We start from the raw sequence: 13,688 nt of genomic DNA on the forward strand, positions 1-13,688 counted from the left end.
TGGACACAGTAGCTGGATTTTGAATATGTAAACATTTGTGTATGTTTCAAAATAAATCAAGTAAGAATATTGAAGAATACAGCACATTTCTTTATTTTAATGACAAGCTAAGTCAAGCAGTTACTGGCAGACTTTTATCTATTTTCAGAAGAAGCATTTACAGTGATCAGAAATGTCTCGAGTTATCAAGACCTGTATTAGACATTTACTAGTTTTCCTTTGCTAAACATTGTTCTTTTCCAAGGATCATCAATATTGTAAGCAGTGTTCAAAACAATAAGCCATGTCGCCTTCCTTAAAGCAAATAATATGAAAGCTCTTATTTTCAAACCACACACAAACATGTCCATATCTTAGCAACAATAGACCAATATTGAACTTACTTTTATGTGGAGAAACTGACTCGCTAATACTCATAACAGATTTGTGCTCAGTAATTTAAGCTTATTTTACAGTGCACTTGCTCCTTTGGAAGAACCCTGCAGGAGGCTTCAAACACTGATGTCTCCAAGGATCTTATAGTGGTAGCAATGAAGAGGGATCTTGGGAGAGTCTGATTTATGCGTTGGTGTTATCAGCACATGATTGATTGCGCTGAGACGGCTGGTAGGTAAAGGTTTGCCATACAGGAGCCAAACTGATTTTAAAGAGGGTAATGGACAGGAAGGCAGCTTCATGTTCCCAAATGAGTATTAACTTATCTGGAAGCGAACGGGCCAAGGGTAATTCTTTGGGAGTGCGGCCATCAAATCAAGAGAAATCATTTCAAATGAGAATGGTTAGCATGACCTATTGCGGCAAGTCTCTATAACAAGGGCCCGCTGTACCAGATGTCGCCCAGAGGACCAAGATCTCACTCTCACCTTTCTTCCTCTTATTCATCCACTATGCGCAGGCATCATTTCCCCTTCAACCCGTCCGATATTCAATCTCCACCCCCTTTACTCTTCCTGCCACTATACTTCACCATCACTGTTCCATCGGTGCAATCAGCCACTCTTTGTACTCTTCATTCAACTCTTCCTCTACTCCCTCCTTCACCACATCGCCTGGCCTGTCCTCTCCTCTCCCACTTCACCACCTTTCTATTCTGTTCATCCTACCTTAAACCTTTCATCACACCAAATATCAACCACACAGCCCATGGTCTAACACTCATGTTTCTCACCTCACACCTCCCTCTGTCTTTTTTCCTCTCAAGGCTTTCTCTACGTCCTTCTGCTCACAAGTTTCTTCTTTCATCCTCTTTCCCTCTGCTATTCGTCTTCCAGAAAATGATGCTCAGTTATCTCGGCCTGAGTGGAAAACAAACTGCACTCTCTACCTCCCACCACTTCAGTTTCTCTTCATCCCATCCAGCCTCATTGCGAGCTCATTTAGATCATATACTTTAGTGCTTAAAACCCTGTCTCAGTGCATGCTGCAGCTCTACCACACACACAACCTTCTTTGTCCTCTCATTCTCCCCCTCTGCTCATCCACCACACACTGCCCGTCTCCTGACACCAATGCTTCCTCTCTTTATCATCTTCCTGTCCTTGGCCTTTTTTTTCTCATTGTTTGCCACAGTGGTTCTTAATCTTTTCAATTATGTGGACCCCTCTTAATCACTACAGAAATCCGGGGATCCACTGTATCATTATTGGAACTTAGCGACCCCCCCTTGGAGTCATTATCGAATCAGAGGATCCTGGCCTAAACAATTTCAATGATTTGAAAAGCAAAACAATAAACAAAATTACAGAAAGAAGCATTCATCAAATGAATACATTTATGATGAAATATTCTAATAAATTCTCGAAGAAATATTAAAATATTAACATTTTAAGGGGAAGTTTTGAGTTTTTCGAAATTCAATTCACGCCACCCACTTCCTTACTATATTTTGTTTGATGCACTTGCTCTGCTCCCACAAATCAACTGTAGAATGTCAATTGTATATTTGGACTCCAATTTCAAACTTCTTCACATTTACAGAACGTTTTAAAAGTTTCCTTCTTACATTTTGCATCTTTATTTATATATATTGTAGCAGTTGAGGACCCCCTGAGTGGGTGTTGTAGATCCTTAGGGGTCCCTGAACCACGAGTTAAGAGCTGCTGCTATACCACTTAACTTCGATTTAGGCAGCCTTTGCTCGTACTCTCCTCAGCCCATTGTCTGCCCCTCATCTTCCACCACACTAACCGCCCTTGCTCCAACGTTCTTCCTTCGATATTCACTCCTCCCTCCATTCTGATTCCCTCAGGCATACTTCTCCCTTCTTCTCCCAAACACTCCTTCCGTCACCTATTCCTCTTTTAGAGGGCACCAATGAAGTGCACCTTATTTAACTGTGCCTCTTCCACCCACTAACCCAGCTCCCTTCCACAAAACCGGATTACATACTACTCACCAGTTAGATCTTATAATATATTGGCTCAGTAAATGCTGCAGCTCAACTATGCCTCAGCAGGCTTATGCTTGAGAATAGCTAGCTCATGATCGTAAGCAATGACTAGGCCAAATGCAGTCAGATTGCACTATGCCTTATCTAGATCAACCAGACCTCAAGAAAAATAAGCACATCTGATGTAAAGGTCATAACAAAAAGCCAGACTAAACCTTTAAAATCACAGGAAACCATAGTTCAGGAGGTAGAGTGGTGTATATTTCAGATAGGTGCCACCAAATGTGGCAGACCTGCAGACACTAGTGAAAGTGGCCAGCAAGATGTGTGGCTCTTTGTAGGACTATCAAGGCCACTGCCCAAACTACATGAAGGTTCTAAGGTTTTTGATGCGTTGATGTGCCTCAACTACAGAACCAGAGTCTTATGCAGATGATTTACAAGCAGAATCTATGGGTGCTTTATGTGTTCACTGCCTATGCTGCAAACTGCTGCACAGGCATAACAAGGGGTTGCTGTTCCTGGAACAGCACTATACTATGACTTATTTTTAGAAGATGTTCTCCATGAATGGCTCTTGGCTGGACTCTGTATGACACACAAACATCAGCGTGAAATCAGGACAGGCAGGGAGGCTTTATAAAGAAGCTGCGTACATGATTTTTGTTTGATAGACTGGGCTATGTTATTGCCCTCAATTTCACTTTGACAAAGGAGTAAGAGACAACCCCATATTCTGCAATGGTCAAATTCCGTATGTTGTTGGTACTTGAGCAGGAACACATTCTAAAAATTTTCGAGTATTAAATAATTGCAACTGTCTATACTGCAGAGCCAGAATAAATGATAAAATACATTCTTGGTGTACTGGGAATCCCTGAAGATTGTGCTTGAACAACAGATGAAACACTGCTAAGGATGGACTCCATGTAAGCAAAGGAGGGGCTCTGTATTAATACTCAACACCCAGCACCCCCTTTATCAAAGACCTCAAAATAACATCTGGAGTGAACGGTCCACCTGGTTCCAAAGGGACTTCATAATGGTGTCAGCCAGGGAAAGGAGTCCCTCGCAAGTGAAAAATTAAACCAAAAGGAGGGAGATATTTTATTCTTGGAACCATCATCCTTTCCAGTCTAGGTATCAGGCATAGTGTCAGTAGATTAAGAATTAAAAGGGATGCCGATTTTGAAGTAAATGGAGGTCAGTCTTGTGCTGGACAGATACAGCTCTTACATCTGCAGCCAGAGAGATTGCAAAGACATCTAGCCAAACATAAAACCACTAACTACTTTAAAACACTTACCTACATTCGTTTACATGTTTCAAGCAATGAAAAACACAAACTGTTGCATAGCTTTTTGTACAACATTGTCAACAAATAAAATTGAAGTGTGATGCATACAAAACAATGGAGGGAAGAATAACTGTAGAAGCATTGGAGGCGGCTGATTCCATCGATGGACGGTGCTCATGAGAAGCATATTTTACCAGCAACTTCTTTATAGCCAAAAGCACTCAGCAAATATTTCCCACATGCCCCAGATATGAAACTCTGTCTTTGAGGGTGATGCACAAGTTACTTACCTTCGGTAACGATATATCTGTAAGAAACAGTAGTTAGTATTCGATTCCTTACCTTAGAATATTCCCAGGCGTCAGACTGGATCCAGAAACTTTGGCGTAGCAGTACCCTTGCGCGTCGGTAGGCGTCGTCTGCGGCTCCGCGTCCGTCGTCAGCGTCGTTGGCGCGGGGATGACGTCGCCGGAGTACTTAGACGCCGCCCTCGCGCGCTGACGTCAGTTCTTATACACAGCTTTTCTGCGCCAGAAACGCAGAGCCATGATAAAAACCAACACTGGTGCCATGAAACTAGGGCCCTGAAGGGGGATGACCTTAACCCTAGATATCGGTTTGCAGAATGGGGAGGATGGGTGGGGCGGTAAGGAATCTAATACTAACTACAGTTTCTTACAGATATATCGTTACCGAAGGTAAGTAACTTGTGCATCTGAAAGAAACAGGTTAGTATTAGATTCCTTACCTTAGAATAGATACTCCTGCAATACCAACCCCAGTGGTGGGTCTGCGAACCAATAATCACACCAGAAAGTCCTGGAGGACGGAACGGCCAAAGAAGCCATCCCTCCGGACTTGGCTGTTCAGGCAGTAGTGTCTTGCGAACTTTTGCAGCGAGGCCCACGTAGCTGCCTGACATATGTCCTGCAAGGGGACTCCCCGGCCCAGGGCAGTAGTAGCCGCCGTGGCCCGAGTGGAATGGGCCCTCAGCCCAACAGGAGGCTCTATTTAAGCCAAGGAGTAGCATGCCTTGATGCGCAAGACTTTCCTTCAACAATTCTATGTAGGTGGGCACAAGCCTGTCCCCTAACACATACAGATTGGCATGGTGAAGAAGGTCGCAAACAGTGAACACAAGGCTTTTAGGCAAAAACTTCAGATTCCTGTAGGTAATAATGCAACAGAAATTCCAGTCACACCATTACAAATATATAACACTTGGTATACGTTATAAGTATATGGTGTACAAAGAAGTCGACGGCGTTTCGATCCCGCTATCTAATCATGGGGATCATCATCAGGACATTAATAATGCCTAAACAATTTACACCTTTATAGCCTAGAAAGAAAATAAGGAGAAAGACAATTTTTACAATGGTGACACAAGAGTAATGAATTACATACAATAGTGCAGTGGGTGCCCGTGGGTGGTGAGTCATAATACTCCTAAAAGGCTATTGACTAAAGTGAAATGGCGGTGTTAAAATAAGTGCAAATCCCGGACCATTTGAATTGCTATGGCGAGCAAGAAAGTGGGGGAGAAACCGTGTCTGGATTCCGAACCGTGTGATAGGTTGGAACGTCCGAGTTGGGCAGTGAGCTAGGAATACGTTAAGAAGGGCATTTAGAGAATGACTAAAGGTGAGTATATATGGTGAAAATGTGGTTAAAATCGCGGGCAGGGTTAATAAAGTAAATTAGCGAGACGGCGCAAAAGGAAAGTGTGAACCTTACGTGGTGCAAGAGAGGTAATACCGGGATTGTGTGGCACGCACTCATATAGAAATAGGCGCAAAAGGGCGTGTGAGCCGTATACGGTGCAAGAGAGGTAAAACCGGGATTGCGCCTATTTCTATATGAGTGTGTGCGGTTTCTCCCCCACTTTCTTGCTCGCCGTAGCAATTCAAATGGTCCGGGATTTGCACTTATTTTCACACCGCCATTTCACTTTAGTTAATAGCCTTTTAGGAGTATTATGACTCACCACCCACGGGCACCCACTGCACTATTGTATGTAATTCATTACTCTCGTGTCAACATTGTAAACATTGCCTTTCTCCATATTTTCTTTCTATGCTACAAAGGTGTAAATTGTTTAGGCATTATTAATGTCCTGATGAAGATCCCCATGATGTTGTGACTGGAATTTCTGTTGCATTATTATCTACAGGAATCTGAAGTTTTTGCCTAAAAGCCTTGTGTTTTCTGTTTGCGACATTCTTCACCATGCCAATCTGTATGTGTTAGGGTACAGGCTTGTGCCCCACTACATAGAATTGTTGAAGGAAAGTCTTGTGCATCAAGTCATGCTACTCCTTGGCTAAAAAGGAGCCCCCTGTTGGGCTGAGGGCCCATTCCACTCGGGCCACGGCGGCTACTACTGCCCTGAGCCGGGGAGTCCCCTTGCAGGACATATGTCAGGCAGCTACGTGGGCCTCGCTGCACAAGTTCGCAAGACACTACTGCCTGAACAACCAAGTCCGGAGGGATGGAAATTCCTATTCATTTTTTTGTGATAAGTAAAAAGATTGAGACCTCTGTCCGGCTGGACATGCCTAAACCCATTATAGTAACCATTGTGTCTATATTGACTACTGCCTGAATTTTGATTATGCAATGGGACCATTGTTGCTTTCATAAATATGATCCTCGAGGTCCCTTGCTGACTCGTTTGGGTGCCCTTGTTGACTTCTAAATATATTGATGCACAAGACGACCCACTGAGAGATGGTCCGTTTGTGCACCGCCCACCCCTTCTTAGCGCCCACGTAACCAACAAAGAGTTGGTCATCCACCCGGAACTGGCATGTGCGATCCAGATAGTATGAGAGCGCACGTTTTGGGTCCAGACGGTGGAGCTGCTCTTCCTCTTTAGAGGGATGCAGAGGCGGAAAGAAGGTGGGCAAGGTGATGGACTGCCCGACGTGGAAAGCTGTGACTACCTTGGGCAGGAAAGAGGGTCTTGTCCGCAACACACCCTTGTCCGGATGGACAGAAAGGAAAGGAGGCTTGGATGACAGAGCCTGGAGCTCACTCACTCTCCTGGCAGAGGTGATGGCAACCAGGAAAGCAGTCTTAAGGGTAAGAAGACGGAGAGGACAGTTATGAAGCGGCTCAAAAGGAGCGCACATCAGGTAAGTCAGAACCAGGTTCAAGTCCCACTGGGGCATCACGAAAGAAACAGGGGGGGAACATATGAGTGATGCCCTTCAAGAACCTATTTACAATCGGGGACTTAAACAAAGAAGGCTGATCAGGTAGCCTTAAGAAGGCGGAAAGGGCAGAAAGGTAGCCCTTGATAGTGCCCAGAGCAGAGCCCTGCTGGGCAAGAGAAAGGAGGAAGAGGAGAACCTCAGAAAGGGGGGCAGAGTGTGGAACCACAGCCTTTGCTGTGCACCATGCCACAAATCTGTTTCACCTGCAGGCGTATACCGACTTTGTGGAGGGACGCCAGGCTGCCAGAATCACATTACAAACTTCAGGAGGCAAGTCAAATGGCCTAAACTGTCGCCTCTCACTCTCCAAGCATGGAGGTGGACACTGGACAGGTTCGGGTGGAGGACCGTCCCCTGCTGCTCCAACAGAAGGTCCTCCTGAAGAGGCAGACGAATTGGGCGGGGGGGGGATCGACAGACATGCCGAGTAGCTCGGGATACCAGTATCTTCGTGCCCAGTTCGGAGTCACAAGGATCACTTGGGCCCGGTCGCGTTTGATCTTCTTCAGCACTCTGGGCAGAAGTGGTATAGGCGGAAAGGCGTACAACAGACCGCAGCTCCACTCGCGATGAAAAGCGTCTCCGAGCGAGTGCCGCCTTGGAAATTCTAACGCGCAGAACTGATGACATTACGCGTTCTCCTCTGTGGCGAATAGATCTAACCAAGGCTCTCCCCACTGCTGAAAGAGGCCTTGCGTCACGTCCGAGTTCAGACGCCATTCGTGATCCATCATGCACCGACGGCTGAGTTTATCCGCCCTGGTGTTCAGGGAACCTGCCAGGTGTTGAACCACCAGGGTCACGCCCTGATGTTCCAGCCACTGCCAGAGGCGCAGAGCCTCCTGGCACCCACGCCGCCCTGTTTGGTGCAGTACCACATGGCGGTGGTGTTGTCCGTGAATACCTGCACTACACTCCCCCAGACAGAGGGGAGGAATGCCTTCAGTGCAAGCCGGATCGCCCGCAGCTCCAGAAGGTTGATGTGGAGCCGGGACTCCGCCGGAGACCAGAGGGCTCTGATCTCTGCCTCTCCCATGTGGCCCCCCAGCCCTGGGGGGACGCGTCCGTCACAACTACGTGCTCCGGTTGGGATAGGGAGAGGGATCTCCCGCGGACCCAATCACGGTCCGTGAGCCCCCACTGCAACTGTCTTGCAGTGCTCTCCGAGATCAAGACATGGTCGGACAAGTTGCCCTGATGCTGGGCCCACTGAAACTTCAGGTCCCACTGCAGAGCCCGCATCCGCCACCTGGCGTGATGCACCAGAAGGATGCAGGAGGCCATCAGCCCCAGAAGCCGCAGCGTCAACCTGACCGAGACCCGGGATAACGGCTGAAAGATCAGAATCAGAGCCTGAATATCCTGAACCCGCTGTTCGGGAGGATAAACCCGAAACTGCGCAGAGTCTAGAACCGCTCCAATGAAGAGGAGCTTCTGAGAGGGACACAGGTGCGACTTCGGCACATTGATGGAGAACCCCAGCAGGTGCAGGAGGTCGGCCGTAGTCTGGAGGTGGCTGACGACTGTCTGGGGCGAGCCCGCCTTCAACAGCCAGTCGCCGAGGTAGGGGAAGACTGAAACCCCTAACCTGCGCAGATGAGCTGCGACCACTGCCATCACTTTCGTGAACACCGGTGGGGAGCTGGTAAGGCCGAAGGGGAGCACGGTAAACTGAAAGTGCCCGTGGCCTACCGTGAACCGCAGGTAACGTAGGTGGGCCGGTAGGACGAGGATATGAAAATAAGTGTCCTGCAAGTCCAACGCTACCATCCAGTCTCCTGGGTCCAGGGCAGCTAAGACCTGAGCCAGTGTCAGCATCTTGAACTTCTCCTTCCGGAGGAAGCGGTTGACGTTCCGCAGGTCCAAGATAGGGCGTAGGCCCTCTTGCCCTTCTTGGGTACCAGAAAGTAGTGTGAGTAACAATCACAACCTACTTCTGGTCCAGGAACGCGGTCGATGGCCCCCTTGGCCAAGAGGGCCGTAACTTCCTCTTGTAGAAGTTTCAAGTGGTCCCCCGTCACGCTGTGGTACTGCTGTGGCATGGCTGGAAGAGTCGCCTCGAAGGGGAGGGAGTAGCCCCTTCGGATGATTTGCAGCACCCACTTGTCCGATGTGACAGTGCGCCAGTGGAGGTGGTGATGGCGAACCCTGCCCCTCACTGGCGTCACATGGGCCTGAAAGCTCGGACTTGGAGGGTTTTGAGGCGGATGCTGCAGGGGCAGGTGTGGACTGGCCTCGCCGTTGTCTCTGACCGCCGCCACGGCGGTTTCCACATCCGCCACCACGCTGGATGGTAGTCTGCAGCCCGTGGCTGGCAGGACATGTGGGGCGCCCCTTCCTTGGCCACAAAAGTAGTGAAAGGCAGCCGCTTGCTGGCGCGGGCCGAGAGGCCCAAGGACTTGGCCGTAGCCCTGGAGTCCTTAAAGCGCTCAAGCGCATGGTCTGCCTTTTCGGCAAAGAGGCGACGGCCATCAAACGGCATGTCCATAAGGGTGTTTTGTACATCAGCCGAAAAGTTGGCGGACCTCAACCAGGCGTGGCGATGAATCGCCACCGACGTTGCGATCGCTCTGCCCAGTGAGTCCGTGGTATTCAGCCCAAACCGGATGGAATACCGTGCCGCATCTTGACCCTCCGCAAGGGCTTGGGCGAGTTTAGTCCGGACCCCCTCCGGACATTGTGGCAGCACGTCCGCGACTGTGTCCCACAGAGAGTGGGTGTAACGGCCCAAGGGGCACGCAGCGTTGACTGACCGCAACCCCAAACTCAGGGAGGAGAATACATTTTTCCCGTATTGCTCATCCCTCTTGGATTCTTGATCAGGAGGAGCCGTCGGGAATACGGTCTGGGAGTTAGAGGCCTGGATGGATGACCAGGCTCTCGGGGGTGGGGTGGGTGGACAGGAAGCAAGGGTCGCCGGAGTCGGGCGGTGGCGCCTGGCCACGTTCCTATCTACAGGCGGACCTGTAGCGGGCTTGGACCAAGTGCCCAGAAGAACGTCTGACAAGGCCTCATTAAACGGCAGCAGAGGCTCAGCCGAGCTTGCCTGCGGTTTAAGGACCTCAGTGAGGAGGTTAGTCCTCACGGCCGCGACAGGGAGCTCAAGGCCCAAGTCTTTGGCAGCCCGTGTCAGCACCACACTATAGGCAGCCCCCTCCTCCGTAGCCACTATAGGAGGGGAGACAAAACCAGTGTCGGGCGAAGTGTCCAGACCACAGGCCTCCCCAAGCTCACCTGTCCAGTCCTGAGAAGACTGGCACTCACGTGCCAGAGGGTCCTCGGACCCCTCCCAATCCTCCTCGCCACCCATCTCCTGATACTCAGGGTCTAAGGATGGGGCCGGGTCATAGAAATAGAAATCTCCCATCGGCGTCGAGGCTGGACCCGAATCGAGGGTAGGACCAGGGACAATGTCGTCCTGGGACGGCGCCGGAGGTGACACCCTGGGGGCCGGCGCCGGCGAGGTCGACCGGCGACGACCCGGATCTAGCGGGACCCTGCGGCGTCGGGACCAAAGTCGCCGACGGCGCCGGGGCTGAAGCACCCGACGGCGCTGGGGCCAAAGCACCTGGCCCACGTGGGGACCCAGTCGGGCCGCTTGGCCCGAAGGCGCCGCGGAACCCAACGGAGGATCGAGTGACCTCATGGCCATGAGGAACGCCTCGATCTCCGGCGTCGCGTTCTGCCAAGGGACCGGCGGGTATGGAGCAGGCCGCGACGCCTGCGGCTCCAGCGGGGCCGCGGGGGCGGTTTCGCCCGAACCCCTGGCCATGTTGCACGAGCGTCGGGGGGAGTCAGAAGAGCGATGACGCCTCTTCGACTTCTTGTGCCTCTTACCTGAGGACTTCGAGCCCGAAGACTGGTGACGACTCCAGGAGCTTTAATGACTCCGACCCCGCGACCAGTCCCTCGACCTCCTCGCGGACCGGGACCTCGAGCGGTGCGGGCCGACAGACCGAGCTCGAGTCGCTTGCGGGACCGCTCCCGTCTAGCTTTGGACTTCAGGGCCCGGCAGTTGGAGCAGGACTTGTCATCATGGTCGGGGCCCAGACAGTGAAGGCACCGGCGATGGGGGTTGGTAACCGACATCAGTCGGTTGCAGTCGACGCAGGGTTTAACCCCGGGCATCCCTACCGGCACCGTCGGAGTCGATAGACTTCGAAAAATGATCAAAAAGGATCGAAAAAGTTAGTAAAAAAATGACTAAGGGTACAACTTTTTCCGGATCTGCTTTTGCTGGCGCAGAAAAAAGAAGAACTGACGTCAGTGCGCGAGGGCGGCGTCTAAGTACTCCGGCGACGTCATCCCGGCACCAACGACGGACGCGGAGCCACAGACGACGCCTACCGACGCACAAGGGTACTGCTAAGCAAAAGTTTCCGATCCAGTCTGGCGCCTAGGGATATTCTAAGGTAAGGAATCTAATACTAACCTGTTTCTTTCAGATATAACTAATGAAGAACTCTGGGCATGACAAATACAATACTGTGCCCTTATAGTGAAGTATGGGACTATCCTAAATAAACTGACAGCTATCGCTGCTAAATCACAACCTTTTTTTAGAGATAAGAATTGGTCTTAGCTGTTATTCTAGAAGTCTTTTGTGCCTTTGAGTGGAGAGGTGGATGTGAAAAAATTGCTTGAGTGTAAATATTAATACCACCAAAGCTTTGGTACTTGTAAGAGTAAGCCAGATGTCTTTTTACTACAAGCTCTAGCTTCAATAGGTATCTCCTCTGTGCTTGTAGACCACTTGAAATCTGTTGACGAGTTCCAGGCAACCCCACTGCACGTCAACACCTCTTTAATTACTCTGTTTTGTGTCCATCCACATAGAATCTATTCTGTCACCAAATAAAAACAATAAGATCATGCACTCAATAGCTACTAAAAGATTTGACAATTTTAAGATAATCTGTACCAAACATCCCTAACATGGCTGTTCATTATATAAGTTAGAAGTACTATTAGCAGAAAGTGGCTGTCTGGAACTCAATATAAAATAAACTGATTTAGGTTTCTCTATATTCGATACGGACCCAGGGGTCCGATAAGCGACAATCCAAGTAGTCTTTAAGACACATGGTCATTTTCTAAGGGCAGCAACTTTAATTTGTCCTGTGAACAAGGCTTGGAAGCAAAGCTGACACATGTTGGGACTGATCTTTGCAGGCTGCCCATTAATTGATTTTGTCAAATAAGGCGCTTGGATTCCTTGGAACTTTTTTTGTTGTACTTCTTAGCCAGAGGAGTGTTATGTTTTGAAAGGACAGCGCTATCTGTTGTTTGATATATATATATATAATCACCAAACCAAACTTTCCATCAAAATAAGTCGCTGACTCCGTGAATCATAATCCAAACGATATTTAATGGCTCATTTGCTGCTTAGACGCGTTTCAGCGGCTTTCTCCCGCCTTGTTAACTACATCTGCATGAACATTCTGTTAATATATATATACATATATGTTACATGGTCACATAGGCATTTATGTGTTACACAAGTTTCAATTGGCTGAGGATTGCTATGGTTACAGGTATATGAACCTCATGTATGGACATAGAAGAGTTCATGACTTGCACATTATTTCATCATGGCAGTCTCTTACACTTTTTTCTGAAACTTTGTAGAGTACATAGGAAACACAGTTCATAAAACGTCTCTAAGATACTTCATGTTTGTATAATTCACACCCGTATATTTTTTGCAGAGAGAACACTCTAAATTAACTTAAAGCGTGCACCAACACTATTTACAAGTTTAACCTTCATGCGTGTTATTCTGCCATTGGCCTGCTCCATTGCGCCTGAAGTTGTTGTGGTTGACATTAACATTGTGATCCCAAACCCGGCCAAGTGGCTGTTGGATTATGGCACGTGCGACTGAAGGTTGGTCGCATTCGGAGTTGAGCACTCCTGGGTGTAAGCCCATTTGCAAAACACACTGAATGGTGTATTCAGGTGATTCTACAACGATGTGAGCACCAAGTTGCATTGTTACATATTCAATCTATGTTATCAACTGTTTGCGGCATATACAATTGGATTGACAATGTTGCTAATAGTCATCTTGCGTACAATGTTATTTATTGTTAACATGATTTTGCGCATGCGTAAATATATCACAAGCTGTACTTCTGCCATAGTGTCAAACCTTTCTTAAAATCTCAGCATTAGAACATTGCACAATGGACACAAATAGTCTCCAAGTGGAGTAGGTGGCTAGAAACTTGTATAGTGTACCTTGGGAAGTGATTGGTGAATAATGGTGAATCTAAGTGAAGTGGTGAATTAAAGGGAATGTGGTCGTGGTGTCCTAATGTGCTCGTGATTTAAAACAATTAAGTAGTAGTTGAACTGCAGATGTTAAGAATGGGTATTCAGGAAAGAAAACAGTACAGACTGGTTACAGATGTACGTTCAGGGATTCATCCGCTTTCAAACCGAACGGGATTTTAGAGTTCAGAAGGATTATGTATCTGGACTCTAGGCGACGTAAGGCCAGTTTACGATTGCCTCCTCTTATGCTCCTGGGTACGTTGTCGATGACATAGTATGATAGGCTTTGGGCATTCCCTTCATGTAGCTGATTAATGTGCCTAGCTACTGGGTACGTTGGGTCTTTGTTCGCTATTGCCCTTAGGTGTTGTAGAATTCTAACATGTGCAGGGTGAATGGTGGAACCTACATATCTTTTCCCACATACACATGTCACATGTGGTAAATATTTAATTTACCGTCTTAATTTCTATGCAGGTAAGTACTTAATCAATAATAACTCAAT

At 48.3% G+C, this 13,688-nt stretch overlaps 1 protein-coding gene across 1 annotated transcript in view; it reads right to left on the reverse strand.

The window, feature by feature from the left end:
• Positions 1–13,688, reverse strand: part of NSMAF (neutral sphingomyelinase activation associated factor) — a 606,375-nt gene that overhangs the window by 19,312 nt on the left and 573,375 nt on the right. The gene's annotated exons all lie outside the window — the stretch shown is intronic.

Source organism: Lissotriton vulgaris, chromosome 4_1, assembly GCF_964263255.1.
Source record: "Lissotriton vulgaris chromosome 4_1, aLisVul1.2, whole genome shotgun sequence".
Taxonomy (NCBI): domain Eukaryota; kingdom Metazoa; phylum Chordata; class Amphibia; order Caudata; family Salamandridae; genus Lissotriton; species Lissotriton vulgaris.